This window comes from Ctenocephalides felis, unplaced genomic scaffold (genome assembly GCF_003426905.1).
Source record: "Ctenocephalides felis isolate EL2017-DRISC unplaced genomic scaffold, ASM342690v1 CF-g0.4_SCAFFOLD_03570, whole genome shotgun sequence".
In the NCBI taxonomy this organism is placed as follows: domain Eukaryota; kingdom Metazoa; phylum Arthropoda; class Insecta; order Siphonaptera; family Pulicidae; genus Ctenocephalides; species Ctenocephalides felis.
This window is the reverse complement of record NW_020539724.1, coordinates 25,685,327-25,701,735: the sequence shown is the minus strand read 5'-3', so window position 1 is coordinate 25,701,735 and position 16,409 is coordinate 25,685,327. Positions and strand designations below refer to the sequence as shown.

Below are 16,409 nucleotides of genomic sequence, written 5' to 3'. Positions count from 1 at the left end.
TGATTCTCAAGTTTTGCGTTTTTACTTTGGACAGCACTGTTAAAATTACGAGGTATTGAGTCGATCATGTGGTCGACCGAAAAATTTTACAACTCGTCATTTATTTGTGAATATTTTAGTAAAATTATTTTATTGATAATTTTTAGTTTTATTTTATTCCTAAATTTTCATTTCAAAAAGAGCATTTATTTATCAAATTTTCAAATATACATCGAATATTATTCTTAATATTTTACAACTAACTAAAATTAAATATTCACTCTCCTTGCCTTTTTATCAGCAAACTGATTTATTAAATCATTTATAGCTGATGATGTTTTTAGTTTTTCTGATGTTTCTGCCTCTATGGACAATAGAGACATGTCTGATAGAAGTTCCTGTTTTATTGATGTTCTGAGGTAATTTTTGATTAATTTTAAATTTGAAAAACTCTTTTCAGCAGTTGCGGTTGTAACTGGAAGGGTCAAGAATAAAATGCAAGCTGTTATTACATCCGGAAAACTGGATGCAATACTATTAAATTTTATTAATAATTATTCAGCGAGTTCCTTAATGGAATGAATATTTTCGATTCTGATTTTAAGCATGCTTTTAGAGCTATCAATTGATCGCAAAAATTACCTAATAGATCTTTGCAGTATTTTGTCGTCAGTTTTCCGGAAGCAATTATTATTTCTTCATTTGAAGAAGACATGAGTTATTTTAAAGTAACCTCTCAGAAAGCATCACATCCATGACCAGAATCCACGAGGGATTTTGGCGAACGGTCATCGATGATGATCAAACTTCAAATGAAGTTCGATCACCTTTCTCACGCTCAGGCTGCGATGCTACGACTCGTCGTCGAGGTCGCATCAACTCCACGTTTGAGTGAAGAGATTGTGAAGACATACTACAGAAATGATCCTGTGAAGTATGATCTTGCCCAAACGACGTTTCGACCGAAACAAGCAAAATCCTTTCAGGTTTGTGCGACGATTACAGGTTAACGTGACGCAGGTATACGATGCGGTGACATCTAACTTCTAACATTCCATTTTCAAGTTTTGCTTAAAGAAGCAGCGTTGGGCGTAAATGAGTACATGATACACAACTTCATAATATCTATATTATTTTTTCTAATTTAGTATTTGTCATATTTTCCTGAACCTAAATATGACATATCACATAAAATACGATTTTTAACTTCTCGAAGAAGAAGTTTGTTTTCGCAAAAAAATCTGATTTGCTGATGTTATGTTATCTCGACATTTCAAGTCATTCTAAATCAAATGAGACAATATTTAGAAAAATTATATCTGTGTTATATCTTTATAATATATTTTCAATAATCATATCTTTAACTTCCCGAAGGAGAAATTTATGTTTTCAACAAAAAATCTGATTCTCTCCGATTTTATGTTTTTCGAAGTTTCAAGACATTCTGAATTGAATGAGACTAAATTTGGAAAAAGTATGTAGTCAAAATTATGAAACAATTCCTTGAAAATACACTAGATCAGTGGTTCCTAACCTTGGGGTAATTACCCCCATTTACCTTAGGGGTAAAACGGAGATTCTAGAGGAGTAGCACAAAATAGTATTAAACATAAATAAACAAATTAATAGTACGGAAAACAAAATAAAGGAAAGTCCTATGTTTGCGCTGCAAGCGAACGAGTCCACATATGTTGTTTCGTGTTCACAATTATTGATGTTTTACACATTTCTTAAATTATTTTGAAAAAAAAAACTAATTTAAAACTAATTAATTTGTGTATTAATATATGTATTACTTCTGCATAGTTACTAATTATTGAATTTAGAGTATAGACAGCACTAGGTATATAGAAAGACCTTAAGATTTTTGTTCCAGAGTAAATTTTGCTTTCATTTTTCATATTTGTTTAATTTCCATAACCCTACCACGCATGTCTTCAACATTCAAAGTTTATCACACGCGAAACATTTGCAACAAAAACAAAAGATACAATTCAATTTTTCGGAATAAACATGTCATTTTCTAAGCACTGACTCCCCAGTTTTTATTTTATCGAATATAATTTGTTTAAACTAAATCAGCTTGCAATTTTTTGTCAATAATGCCCAATAATTAATTTCATCTTTCGCAAGTTTGCGCTTATTGGATTGAACACTAGAAAATTCCTTTTCAATTTCAAAGTAACTTCAAACAAAGAATAAATTGAATTGAATTGAAGAATTGTTTCTACTGATATCACATCGCAAAATAAAGACGCCTTTTGTGTCTCCGTATCCCTAGTTAAGCCTGATTGTTTATTCTAATTTGTTAAGTATTCTAGATTTTATATAAATAATAAGAAATACTATATTCTAAATTTATTTTCCAAAACTCGTTTTCGCGCCCCCTAAGGTGTGCGTACAGACGTACGTTAGTTAACAAGAGGCAAAGTTGTAAGTAGAGTTTACAAATTACGAGAAGAAATTGGATTGTTTTCTGAAAATCAGAAAACACAAAACGAAAAAGAATATTTTGCAAAAATTAAAGACCAAACATTTGTTCTATAAATGGAGTTGGATAATAAACATATTTTTCTCCAAAATTTGTGTGGTTTTAATTATTTTAAATTAGCTAGGGGTAAACTCAATTCCCATTGTTCACAGGGGTAGTGACATTGAAAAGGTTAGGAACCACTGCACTATATCATTTTAATGTTATTTGTTTCGCTGCCGACAAGAAAGAGAAGTTATTTTGCATAGTTTTTCATGAGCATAATAAAGGCGAATATATATGAGATGGTGGGAGATAACATCATTACCAACGACACTAATAACAATGGCGCGACATTTGAATTACAAAGTACATATTACATAACATTAAAAATGACATCATATCTTTATATATAAAATGTGATAAAACAATTTTGCCCTGTATGTGTGTTTGTGACAGACCCTTTACATTAAATCGACGTTTTCTCAAAAATGGCTAGATCGATTTCAAAAATTTAAAAGTCATTAGTTAGTTTATTTCTATTATATTACAATATATTATAATATAATATACAATAACCATGATTTATGAGTTTACTACTAAAAGTATTTTACCCTTATTTAATACTACAATCTACACTTTAAATTATACATTTTGTTTAAAAATAAAATAACGGTTGTGATCAAAAAAAAAGAAAGTTCAAACATGCTTAAAAAAATCACAATCTTTAAATAAATATTTAATTTAGATACTTTAAATTATTAGATACTCTTATTTGTGTCGTCCAGAATGTAGTTTGGCATTGAATATTTGCCGTACCATATGATGTCACGCGTGTACTGTCCGAGGGTTTTAATATTATTATTGGTATGGTCTTTGCATTTTTCGTAGAAGTTTTCCGTCATTTTCTTAATGTGGTTAATCACAGTCGGTATGTGTGCTTGTTCATGTAAGAGCCTTGTTGAGTAGTAGTGTCCGGTAGTTGGGTCACAGGTAGTTGGGTATCAGGATCAGTATTAGTCTCAGTGATTTGTTTTGTAAAATTTGTAGTTTTTTAACCGTCCGTCGGGCGCAGCCGATCTGACAGATACAGGACCAACATTTTAGCATGTTTCTCCATAATTTGATGTCATCGAGATCTCCATATCTCAGTAGCCTCGTTATTTTATGTCTACTATTTATTCGTCCATATAAGATTATCTTTGAACTTCGCATATTTTGCTAGTAGCAATTTTGTTAAAAAAAACGCACTGAGCCAAATTCTATTTGACGTACAAAATGACAAAAAACACTAAGTTTTTACTGTCCTAATTGTTTATATAGTCTTTGTATAAACATTCCAACAGAATCTGACAATTGTTTTTATATAATTAATTAAATTATTCATTTCAGAAAAAGTAAGGTTTGTGCGTCTAGCATTTTGAGCGCATGTACGGATTTTTATATTTTGCTATATTATAAAAATAATATTAATCTAATATATATTTTGTTTTTGTTTACACATAATATACATATTCAGCATTGTAAAAGCGCAAATTAAATAAAAATATATGAAACTATGAGCCTCCTGTCAATATATTTATAATCTGTATCTGTCAGATACACTGCGCCCGATTCTGTACATACTTGGACTGCGCCCGACGGAGGGTTAATATTTGTCCTCGATGTCATGTTCCATATTGGGACAGCATACATCAGACATGGCCTGATCAACGTTAGATATATTCTTCTTTTATTACGTGTATTTAATACACTCTTTGTGTTCAATAGTGGTCTTAATAGATTTAGAAGCCCATATATATAAGTAACTTGTGTTATGCACAGTGAAAAAAAAAACAAAAAAAAAATCAGATAAATGCACTTCAAACTAGTTGGTTTGGTATTCAGCCTTGAGGCAAGTTACATGAACTTCCCGATGTGTTTAAATAAACGACTTAATCAATAAAAAATAAATCAATTTATGAGTCATTAAAAGTATTCCGAGTGGATTTATTATACATAATTGAAAATGAACGATTTTCTAAAATCGATTCGGTAGTTTGAGCTTAAACGTGGACGAAAAGTTTAACACTTTTTTCGAAATTACAGAGAAACGCCTTGGCAGATCGTCGCACAAAACTGACAAACGATAGTCCTCATCGAGATACATCAAATGGCTTTTAAATTTCTGACATCGGTTCAGGCGTTTTTGAGAAAACGTCGATGAAAGGTCTAATTTTGATAAATGCCAAAAAAACGATACCAATTTTTGCAAACTTTGTAATATTTTAGTATGATCTAGAAATATTTTAATATGATCTAGAAGACTATGGTATCTACCGTCAAAAAAATAATAATAAAAATCGCCAAAAAATTTTTTTTAACACTTCATTACAAGAAAACGCACCGGCCGATCTCTACCAAAAACTAATCAGCACGATTCCCAACCAATATCTTTCAAACGGTTTTTGTATTTTTAAAATCGATTCAGAATTGCGGGCTAAAACGTAGACGAAAATTTTTCACTTTTTTGCGATTTATAAAGAAACGGCTTGGCCGATCGTCGCACAAAACTGACAAACAATAGTTCTCATCGAGATACATCGAATGGCTTTTAAATTTTTGAAATCGTTCCAGCCGTTTTTGAGAAAACGTCGATTTACGGCAAAAAATCTGTTCATGCACACGCACACACACACACGCATACTTTTTGTAAATTTGGTCTCATTCGATTCAGAATGGCTTGCAACGTCGAGAAAACATAAAATGAGCGAATAGGATTTTTTATGAAAACATAAACTTCTCCATCGTGAAGTTAAAAAGGATTAAATAAATGAATAAACTAGTGGTGTATGGCATCGTGCATTAGGCAAATTTCTGGAACTTCCCGTACCGTAACGAAATGATCGAGGAATATTAAATGTTTTCAAATAGATTAATATAAATACTGTAACGTTTTCTAATATTTATAAGAACTATATAAACTGAATTGCAGAGTTATAGTTATTTATTTAAAGTATATAAGTGAGCTTCGGAACTTTAATAAGAATTATTTTCAATATACAAAAACATTTTGTTGAAAAAAAATGACATAATTATTGCATGACATAATGACATAATCGATCATTCAAATCGAATGCTTGTTTTCTCAACAACTCGATTTCTAGTTTTTGCACTCTTTATTCCGTATCTCCAAAACGGCTAGATCTACCTCTGCCAAAAAATAATCAGCACTTCTCCCCATCAATAGAAATCGAATGTTTTTGAACCATTCAAATCGGTTGATCCGTGCGCCTGAAAACGTAAACAAAAAATTGTATACATACACAAAAACACTCATTTTTTCTGAGGTACACCAAAATGTTCAGAAACCTTCAAAACGTGAAGAAATGTAAAAAAATTTAATTTCAATTTTTGAACGATTACAATAGCTTACGCTACTGGAAGTTAATAAATAAAATTTAATCAAGCAGAGTAAAAGCGGATAAAAAATTTTATCTCATATTTCTAATAACAATTATTTAACTAATTAACAATATTTCTTACAAAATTATATAAATTGAATTGCAAAGTTCGAATTATTTATTTGAAATATATAAGAGAGCTTTAGGATTTTAGCTAGAATTAAAATTAAAATCCAAAGCATTTTTGATGTTAAAAAAAAATTTGAAAACAAAAAAAATATACATACTGCCATCAACACAAACAATTTTTTTTTTGAAACATTCGAATCGGATGCTTCAAACTCTCTCGACTCTCAAAAACTGACATGCTTTGCTCTTTCAGTTCCGTATCTAATCTATCTAATCGAATGTTTTTTTAACCATATATCGGATAATCCGTACGCCCAAAGTCATCGACGGAAAATTGTCTCCAGACACACGCACACACATCCATTGTTTCTTAAGTATGTCAAAACGTTCAGAAATTTCTTAAACATGAAGATATGCAAAAATTTTCATTTTTGGGCCTTTACTATAAATTACCCTACGGGATGTTAATTACAATAATAATTTCGAAAACAAATAAAAATCCTTCGTTTTTCCCAAAAACTGATCATTATCTCCGAAACAAATGTTGAATTGGTTGATCCGAAAACTCTTGAATGAAAATCGTATCCACACAAAACACACACTCGCATACACATCCATAAGAAATGATCAAAAACTTTAAAATGTAAAAATATGCAAAAAAGTTTCTGAAATTTTATTTACAATTTTTAAGCAATTACTCATAAGTTATTTCCACTGAAATGTTATAAAGTATATAATGTTTATTAAAGAGACCTCTCAGAAAGCATCACACCCATGACCATAATCCACGAGGGATTTTGGCGAACGGTCATCGATGATGATCAAACTCCAAATGAAGTTCGATCACCTTTCTCACGCTCAGGGTGCGATGCTACGACTCATCTTCGAGGTCGCATCAACTCCACGTTTGAGTGAAGAGATTGTGAAGACATACTACAGAAATGATCCTGTGAAGTATGATCTTGCCCAAACGACGTTTCGACCGAAACAAGCAAAATCCTTTCAGGTTTGTGCGACGATTACAGGTTAACGTGACGCAGGTATACGATGCGGTGACATCTAACTTCTAACACACTATTTTCAAGTTTTGCTTATAGAAGCAGCGTTGGGCGCAAATGAGTACATGATAGAACTTCATAATATGTATATTATTCTTTTAATTCAGTATTAGTCACGTGTTCTAAAGTTTTATTGTTATCTAGCTAATACAAATAGTAGTCACATACCTTAAGATAAATTGATGAAACTTCCCGTAGCAAAAATTAAAGTTAAAAAAAATAGATTTTGGAGATTTTTGAAATTTTTGAAAAAAATTGATTTTTCCAAAAATCATATCTTTAACTTCCCGAAGGAGAAGTTTAGGTTTTCATCAAAAAATCTGATTAGCTTATTTTATGTTTTTCGACGTTTCAAGACATTTGAAACTAAATTTGGAAAAAGTATGTGGTCAAAATAATGAGACAATTTCTTGAAAATACTATAGATTATTTTAATGTTATTTGTTCCGCTGACGACAACAAAGAGAAGTCATTTTACATAGTTTTTCATGAACATAAAAATGGCGAATTTATATGAGATGGTGGGAGAAATTATTACCAACAAAACTAATAATACTGGCACGACATTTGAATTACAAAGTACATGTTGCATAACATTTAATATCACATCATATCATTACATATAAAATGTGACAAAACAATTTTGTCCAGTATGTGTGTGCGTGAAAAGACTTTTTACCTTAAATCGACGTTTTCTCAAAAAAGGCTGGATCGATTTCAAAAATTTAAAAGCTATACGATATGTCTATCGCAGAGGACTATCGAAACTATCAGTTTGTTTGTAAATCGCAGAAGGATGAAAAAATTTCGTTCCACGTTTTATACCGCAATTCTGAATCAATTTTGAAAATTCAAAAACGTGTGAAAGATATTGGTTAGAAATCGACATGATTAGTTTTTGGTAAAGATTCGCTGGCACAATTTTTTGCAGTTAACTGTTGAAAAATTTTTTATCGATGATTTTCATGAACTTTTTTTCGCGATAGATATCATGGTCTTCTAGAACATACTAAAATATTACGGCCCTATAGCAAGTTGCTTAAATTTAAAAATTTGTCAAAGTTTTCAATATTAGTAGCGTTTTTTGGCGTTTTTCAAAATTAGCCTTTCATCGACGTTTGTTCGAAAACACCTGAATCGACTTCAAAAATTTAAATGCCATTTGATGTATCTCGATGATGACTATCGTTTCTCAGTTGTGTGCGACAATCGGCCAAGCCGTTTCTTTGTAATATGCTAAAAGATGTAAAACTTTTCCTTCCGCGTTTTAGCTCCCAATCCAGAATCGATTTTAAACAATCAAAAATTGTTCGAAATATTTAGTTGAGAATGATACTGATTAGTTTTAGCTAAAGAGAAAGTACTAGCAATTATTAGTTTTTAGAGTTTCTTTGGAATTAGGAAAAGTGCAATGTTTTTATTTGTATTTTTTTTAAATTAATGATACAATAGATATTTTACTATTTATTCTTCATTTTATTAATATTTGTTTAATTTCGACTTTATTGTTTTAGTTTTTCTATTATACATGGCAAATAAGCGCTAACTCTTGTGTATCCGTCTGGAAATCCAGGTTCAGCGCATCTGTATGCATAAGATACCATTCCGATCAAATAATAGATTATTCTTTGACCAAAACTTCCAAATATTATCTGTAATAAAAGGAAGTACTATATATAAACTATTATTTGTTAAGAAAAATAAAATAAATGTTGAAATAATTAAATTTTTGGAGGGGATAACATCAAGTGAAACGAGATTTTAGAGATTTTCAAATCTTGTTATTGTTAGAACGTTTTGGAGTAAAATTCCATGTCATCATCATTGAATATAAAAATTTTATAACTGCCAAGAATAAATTTTAAAATAATTTTTCAAGAATACAAGGTAGCTGATGCTTACATCATGAAGTTAATGATCAACATAATTCAGCATTCGATTAGAAATCTCGTATCCTTTGCATTACTTAATGACAAAAATTTATGCTTTAATTAAAACAAAAGTAATTAGTGGTGTATGGCATTGTGTCTTAAGGCAAATTGTTGAAACTTCCCGTACCGTAATGAAATATTCGAGAAATGTTAAACGTTTTCAAATATATTTTCACAAATAGTGTAACTTTCATTATTTTTGCTATCTTGTTATATCTGAGCAAATCAAATGTAAATCATAAATTAATTTATCTTCAGAACATTAACAATCGTCATTTCATTTCGAATTTAATTTCAAAAAAATAGTTGCCCAATTTACACAAAATTGAAAAAGTGCTCCCGTATAGTTACAGTCTAATTATTTATTATTATTATCTTATTATTTTGCATTTGTAAATATTTATGTGCGACATTTTTACTTATACTGTGTACAGTCTAAACATACTTGGGTAAACATTTGTACCAGAGTGGCGCTTAGACTGTGCTAAAGCCTGGGTAAATACAAAAATATTTTATGGAAAATACAAAAAGATTTTTATTCTCGAAAGCAATTGTTGTGTCAATACTAGCAAAAAGTTTTTTAGATCATTCAAATTGGACCCCTAGTTCACTCAAAAACTTCCATTTTTTGCACATTTAGCTCTGTATCTTCGAAATGGCGGGACCTGTCTTTGCCAAAAACTAATCACCTCTTCTCCCAATTATTACAAATTGAATGTTTTTTCGATAATTCAAATCCGATACTCCGTTCTCTCAAAAACTCGATTTGTATTTTCTGCACACTTTGCTCCGTATCTCCGTAGCGGCTGCACCTGCTTTGCCAAAAAGTAATCAGCACATCTTCCTATCAATAGAAATCGAATATTTTTTAAACCATTCAAATCGGAGGACACTGATATATTGTTATATTTTGCCGTGGTACCAATTATATGGTATCGGTAAAATATAAAAATCATTTAATATTTTTCTCCTAACTCAAATCAAAACTCTCTATTTTAACTACCCGTAGGGCAAGTTATAGTAATCGCAAAAAAATCGAAAATGACATGTAGGCGTATGGCAACGTCGCCGTCGTAAGGGTCGTGCCGGATGGCGCGTATGGATTGCTCAACAGGCAGTCGGTCCCGGGTAGTTGTCGCGATAAGATATCTCTGTACATAAACTGTTAATAAACTATTATTATAAATTATCATACGCATTTCATTGGTAGTATACCTTTATATATCTTTACGTTTTGAAGGTTTCTGAACATTTCGGCATTCCTTAGAAAAAATGGATGTATGTGTGTGTGCGTATGTGTATGTGTGTGCCTGTGTATGTGTGTGCGGATCGACGATTTTATGCACGCGGTTCAACCGATTTCAATTATTCATAAAGCAATCCATTCATATTAATAAGGAGACGAGCTGATTAGTTTTTGGCACAGGCTGGTCTAGCCGTTTCGAAGATACGGGCCAAAAAGTGCCAAAAACGGTAACTCTTTCGATTTTAATAATTTAAAAAACATTTTATTTGTATTGACAAGATAAAGAATTGATTAAATTTTTGAGAAGGCAGATCTAGCGGTTTCGGAGATCTAGTAAAAAAAGTAAAAAAAAAAATGCCATTTGGCGGTCAAAAATGATCATTATACATATGCACATCAAATTATCAAATATTATATGGAGATTTTAATCATGTGTATCAATTTTGTTCACATTTCTATGGGTTCCGTAACATCGTTTGTCCGTTAGACGGCGACGCGGCGCGTACGCGCTTCAATAGTGCAACTCTATGCTGCTAAAGCAGTGCGAGTACTTTGAAAAAAAGTTCAAAATTTCCAGAATATTTCTAAATAAAAAAAAAGTTTTTATAAGTTTTTTTCCAAAAAAGTCATTTTTTTTTCAAAAATCTAATTTTTTCAAAGTTAAAAAAAAAAATTTGGTACGGAAAGTTCCAGCAATTTGCCTTAAGGCACGATGCCATAAATCACTAGTTTAAACATTTTTAGAAATTATTTATTTGCGATTTTTTATAGTTTTTTGATCAGCAATCAGAACTTGACAATGCTAAGAACTGTTGCAATGAATATGAATGTTAACATTAACAATGTCGCTTTTGTTTTTGAGCAAAACGGTTGTCATATATCTATACGATATTTTTATAATTAGAGTTTCTCTAATAGAGATTCAACTGTGAAGAATAATTTCTACTTAGAAACATATTTCCAATTATATTTTCAAGCACAAACCAATAAATGAACTGCATTATTTCAGGCTTCCTTCTGGTTGAAAAATCAAAATTATTACTACATAAAAACCTAATTATTGGCAATTGATTTTGAAAGAGTATTAAATTATACAACTAACCTGATTGGGAAAACCAGCATACGCATTTTGGCACATTTCGGTTGTCACTACAGGTAATCTCACATCTTGCAAAGTTGGACTTGTTGCTCCTTCTAAAAGTTGATATTTACGTTTCGTATAAAAGATATCAAAGTTTCAAAGGTTTCTGAATAATTTGGCATACCTTAGAAAAAATGGATATATGTGTATATATCTGTGCGTGTGTGTGTGCGGGTACAAATTTTTGTCGACGATTTCGGGAACACCAATCAACCGACTTGAATAATTCAAAAAACATTCGATTCGTATTGATAAGGAGACATGCTGACTAGTTTTTGGCAAAGGCAGGTCTAGCCTTAGTTTAAAGTTCCAGTAACTTGCCTTAAAGCACGATGCCACGCACCCCACTTATAAAATATATGATAACTTTATGTACATATGCACAATAAACATTTTTTTAACTTATTTTTATTGAGAGTCCATAACCGCTAGACCTGCCTGCCTGCCTAAATAACTGCACATTATTTATCTCGCTGAAACTTTTACTGTCGAACAGGACTTCTTTTATTGTGTATTTTTATTTAAGAGAAAAGACAAAAATCGAAAAAATGTTGGCGGCGTTTTTGGAAAGAACAAGATAATAATATTTAAAGAAACCTCTCAGAAAGCATCACACCCAGACCAGAATCCACGAGGGATTTTGGCGAACGGTCATCGATGATGATCAAACTCCAAATGAAGTTCGATCACCGTTCTCACGCTCAGGGTGCGATGCTACGACTCATCTTCGAGGTCGCATCAACTCCACGTTTGAGTGAAGAGATTGTGAAGACATACTACAGAAATGATCCTGTGAAGTATGATCTTGACGAAACGACGTTTCGACCGAAACAAGCAAAATCCTGTCAGGTTTGTGCGGCGGTTACAGGTTAACGTGACCCAGGTATACGATGCGGTGACATCTAACATCTAACATTCCATTTTCAAGTTTTGCTTATAGAAGCAGCGTTGGGCGTAAATGAGTACATGACACACACGTTGGGCGTAAATGCGTACATACTAGATAATATGTATATTATTTATTCTAATTTAGTATTTGTCATATTTTCCTGAAACTAAATATGACATATCACATAAAATACGATTTTTAACTTCCCGAAGAAGAAGTTTGTTTTCGCGAAAAAATCCGATTTTCTGATTTAATGTTATCTCGACATTTCAAGCCATTCTAAATCAAATGAGACAATATTTAGAAAAATTATATCTGTGTCGATTTTTATTCGTTTTTTTTGCTATGACTATAACTTACCTAATGGGAAGTTAAAAAGAAAAACAACTAGTTGTTATTGGTATTTTGCTTTGAGGCAAGTTACATGAACTTCCCGATATGTTTAAATAATCGACTTAATCAACAAAAAATAAATTATTTTATGAGTGGATTTATTCCGAGTGGATTTATTACATATTTGAGAACAAAAGGAAACCTGAACTTAAAGTATTTTCTAAAAGCAAATTTTCACAAATCAATAATTTTTATAATTAAACTAGTTTCCGTAGGACTTTAATGGTTTAGTAAGTTTATTAGAACCAAATACTCTATCGTTATACGAAGTGAATCGTCTAATTTTAATTTTAACAAACGTCAAAAATCCGAAAATCGAAATTGAAAATTTTTACATTTCTCGACGTTTTGAAGGTTTCTGAACATTTTGGCATACCTCAGAAAAAATGGTTGTGTGTGTGTGTGTTTAAGTATGTATGTATGGATACAAATTTCCAGTCACGTTTTCGGGCGCACGGATCAACCGATTTGAAAGGTTCAAAAAACATTCGAATCCAATTATTAGTGAGATGAGCTGGTTAGTTTTTGGCAAAGGCAGGTCCAGCAGTTACGGAGATAAAGAGCAAAGAGTGCAGAAAATAGAAATCGAGTTTTTGAGATAACGGAGCATCGGATTTGAAGGATCTAAAAAACATTCAATTAGTAATAACTGGAACATGTGTTTATTAGTATTTTGCAAAGGCAGGCCCAGCCATTTAGAAGATACGGAGCTAAATGTGTAAAAAATGGCACTTTTTGAGAGAACTAAGCGTCCGATTTAAATGATTCAAGGAACTTTCTGCTTGCCTTAACAAAATAATTGATTTTGGAAAAAAAAAATTTTGTTTCAACTTTTTTTTTTAAAAAAAAAATTTTTTTTTTGTATTTCGAAAATAATTCAGATTTTATTTTTAATTCTGACTATAGTTCTGATATACTTTAAACAAATAATTTCAACTTTGCAATTCAGTTTATATAATTCGTATAAATATTAGACAATGTTACAATATTAATAATAATAATCTATTTGAAAACATTCAGTATTCCTCGAACAATTCGTTACGGTACGGGAAGTTCCAGCAATTTGTCTTAAAGCACGATGCCATACACCCCACTAGTTCAAATTTTGATGAATTTTTAAAATCCTATGGCAGTAATATTTCAATAAGTTCTATAAGGCCATGATATATATCGCCAAAAAAAGTTCCATAAAAATCGGCTTACATTTTTTATCAACAGTTAATTACAAGAAAACGGCTCGGTAGATTTTCTCCTAAAACTAATCAGTATCATTCCCAACCAATATCTTTCGAACAGTTTTTGATTTTTTTAAAATCGATTCGGTAGTATGAGCATAAATGTGGACAAAAAGTTTAACACTTTTTTCCAAAATTCAAAGAAACGGCACGACCGATCGTCGCGCAACGTCGCACTAACAAGCGATAGTCCTCATTGAGACACATCATATGGTTTTTAAATTTCTGAAATCGGTTCAGGCGTGTTTGAGCAAACGTCGATGAAAGGCCTAATTTTGACAAATGCCAAAAAAGCTATACTAATTTTTGCAAACTTTGACGAATTTTTAAACGAGTTGTCGTAGGGCCGTAATATTTTAGTATGTTCTAGAAGACTATGGTATCTACCTCAAAAAAATAATAAAAATAATTGTCGAAAAAAATTTTTCAACACTTTATTACAAGAAAACGGCCTGGCCGATCTTTACCAAAAACTAATCAGTATCTTTCCCAACCAATATCTTTTGATCGGTTTTTAAATTTTTAATATCGATTCAGAACTGCGGGCTAAAAAGTGGTCGAAAAAAATTTCACTTTTCTGCTATTTACAAAGAAGCGGCTTGGCTGATCGTCGCGTAAAATTGATAAACGCCAGTCCTTATTGAGATACATCGAAAGGCTTTTAATTTTTTGAAATCGGTCCAGCCGTTTTTGAGAAAACGTCGATTTACGGCAAAAAATCTGTTCATGCACACGCACACACACACATACGCATACTTTTTCCAAATTTGGTCTCATTCGATTCAGAATGGCTTGAAACGTCGAGAAAACATAAAATTAGCGAATAGGATTTTTTATGAAAACATAAACTTCTCCATCGGGAAGTTAAAAAGGATTAAATAAATGAATAAACTAGTGGTGTATGGCATCGTGCCTTAAGGCAAATTGCTGGAACTTCCCGTACCGTAACGAAATGATCGAGGAATATTAAATGTTTTCAAATAGATTAATATAAATACTGTAACGTTTTCTAATATTTATAAGAATTATATAAACTGAATTGCAGAGTTATGGTTATTTATTTAAAGTATATAAGTGAGCTTCAGAACTTCAATAAGAATTTAAATTGAAATCTGAATTATTTTCGATATACAAAAAAAAATTGTTGAAACAAAATGACATAATTTTTGCATGACATAATGGATCATTCAAATCGGATGCTTTGTTCTCTCAAAAACTCGATTTCTAGTTTTTGCACTCTTTATTCCGTATCTCCAAAGCAGCTAGATTTGCCTCTGCCAAAAAATAATCAGCACATCTCCCCATCAATAGAAATCGAATGTTTTTGAACCATTCAAATCGGTTGATCCGTGCGCCTGAAAACGTAAACGAAAAATTGTATCCATACATACACAAAGACACTCATTTTTTCTGAGGTACACCAAAATGTTCAGAAACCTTCAAAACGTGAAAAAATGTCAAAATTTTTAATTTAAATTTTTGAACGATTACAATATCTTACCGTACTGGAAGTTAATAAATAAAACTTAATCAAGCAGAGTAAAAGCGGATAAAAGATTTTATCTCATATTTCTAATAACAATTATTTAACTAATTAACAATATTTCTTACAAAATTATATAAATTGAATTGCAAAGTTCGAATTATTTATTTGAAATATATAAGAGAGCTTTAGGATTTTAGCTAGAATTAAAATTAAAATCCAAAGCATTTTTGATGTTAAAAAAAAAATTTGAAAACAAAAAATATACATACTGCCATCAACACAAACAATTTTTTTTTTGAAACATTCGAATCGGATGCTTCAAACTCTCTCGACTCTCAAAAACTGACATGCTTTGCTCTTTCAGTTCCGTATCTAATCTATCTAATCGAATGTTTTTTTAACCATATATCGGATAATCCGTACGCCCAAAGTCATCGACGGAAAATTGTCTCCACACACACACACACACATCCATTGTTTCTTAAGTATGTCAAAACGTTCAGAAATTTCTTAAACATGAAGATATGCAAAAATTTTCATTTTTGGGCCTTTACTTTAACTTACCCTACGGGATGTTAATTATAATAATATCTTTGAAAACATAAAAAAATCCTTCGTTTTTCCCAAAAACTGATCATTATCTCCATTAAAATCGTATCCACACAGAACATGCTCGCATACACATGCATAAGAAATGCTGAAATGCTCAAAAACCTTAAAACGTAAAAACATGCAAAAAAGTTTGTGAAAATTTATTTACGATTTTTAAGCAATTACCTATAAGTTATTCCCGCTGAAACGTTATAAAATATATAATGTTTAAAGAGACCTCTCAGAAAGCATCACACCCATGACCAGAATCCACGAGGGATTTTAGCGAACGGTCATCGATGATGATCAAACTCCAAATGAAGTTCGAGCACCTTTCTCACGCTCAGGGTGCGATGCTACGACTCATCTTCGAGGTCGCATCAACTCCACGTTTGAGTGAAGAGATTGTGAAGACATACTACAGAAATGATCCTGTGAAGTATGATCTTGCCCAAACGACGTTTCGACCGAGACAAGC

General features: G+C 31.4%; 4 non-coding genes across 4 annotated transcripts; all 4 read right to left on the bottom strand.

Moving 5' to 3' along the window:
* Positions 1-710: 710 nt before the first annotated feature.
* LOC113383977 lies at positions 711-923 on the bottom strand. The gene has a single exon (XR_003367925.1). It is a non-coding gene; the product is annotated as a small nucleolar RNA U3 (small nucleolar RNA).
* Positions 924-6,712: 5,789 nt separating this feature from the next.
* On the bottom strand, positions 6,713-6,925 carry LOC113383902. Its single transcript, XR_003367859.1, has one exon. It is a non-coding gene; the product is annotated as a small nucleolar RNA U3 (small nucleolar RNA).
* A 5,007-nt stretch (positions 6,926-11,932) lies between these two features.
* LOC113383878 lies at positions 11,933-12,144 on the bottom strand. Its single transcript, XR_003367837.1, has one exon. It is a non-coding gene; the product is annotated as a small nucleolar RNA U3 (small nucleolar RNA).
* A 4,023-nt stretch (positions 12,145-16,167) lies between these two features.
* Positions 16,168-16,380, bottom strand: LOC113383955. Its single transcript, XR_003367905.1, has one exon. It is a non-coding gene; the product is annotated as a small nucleolar RNA U3 (small nucleolar RNA).
* Positions 16,381-16,409: the final 29 nt, after the last annotated feature.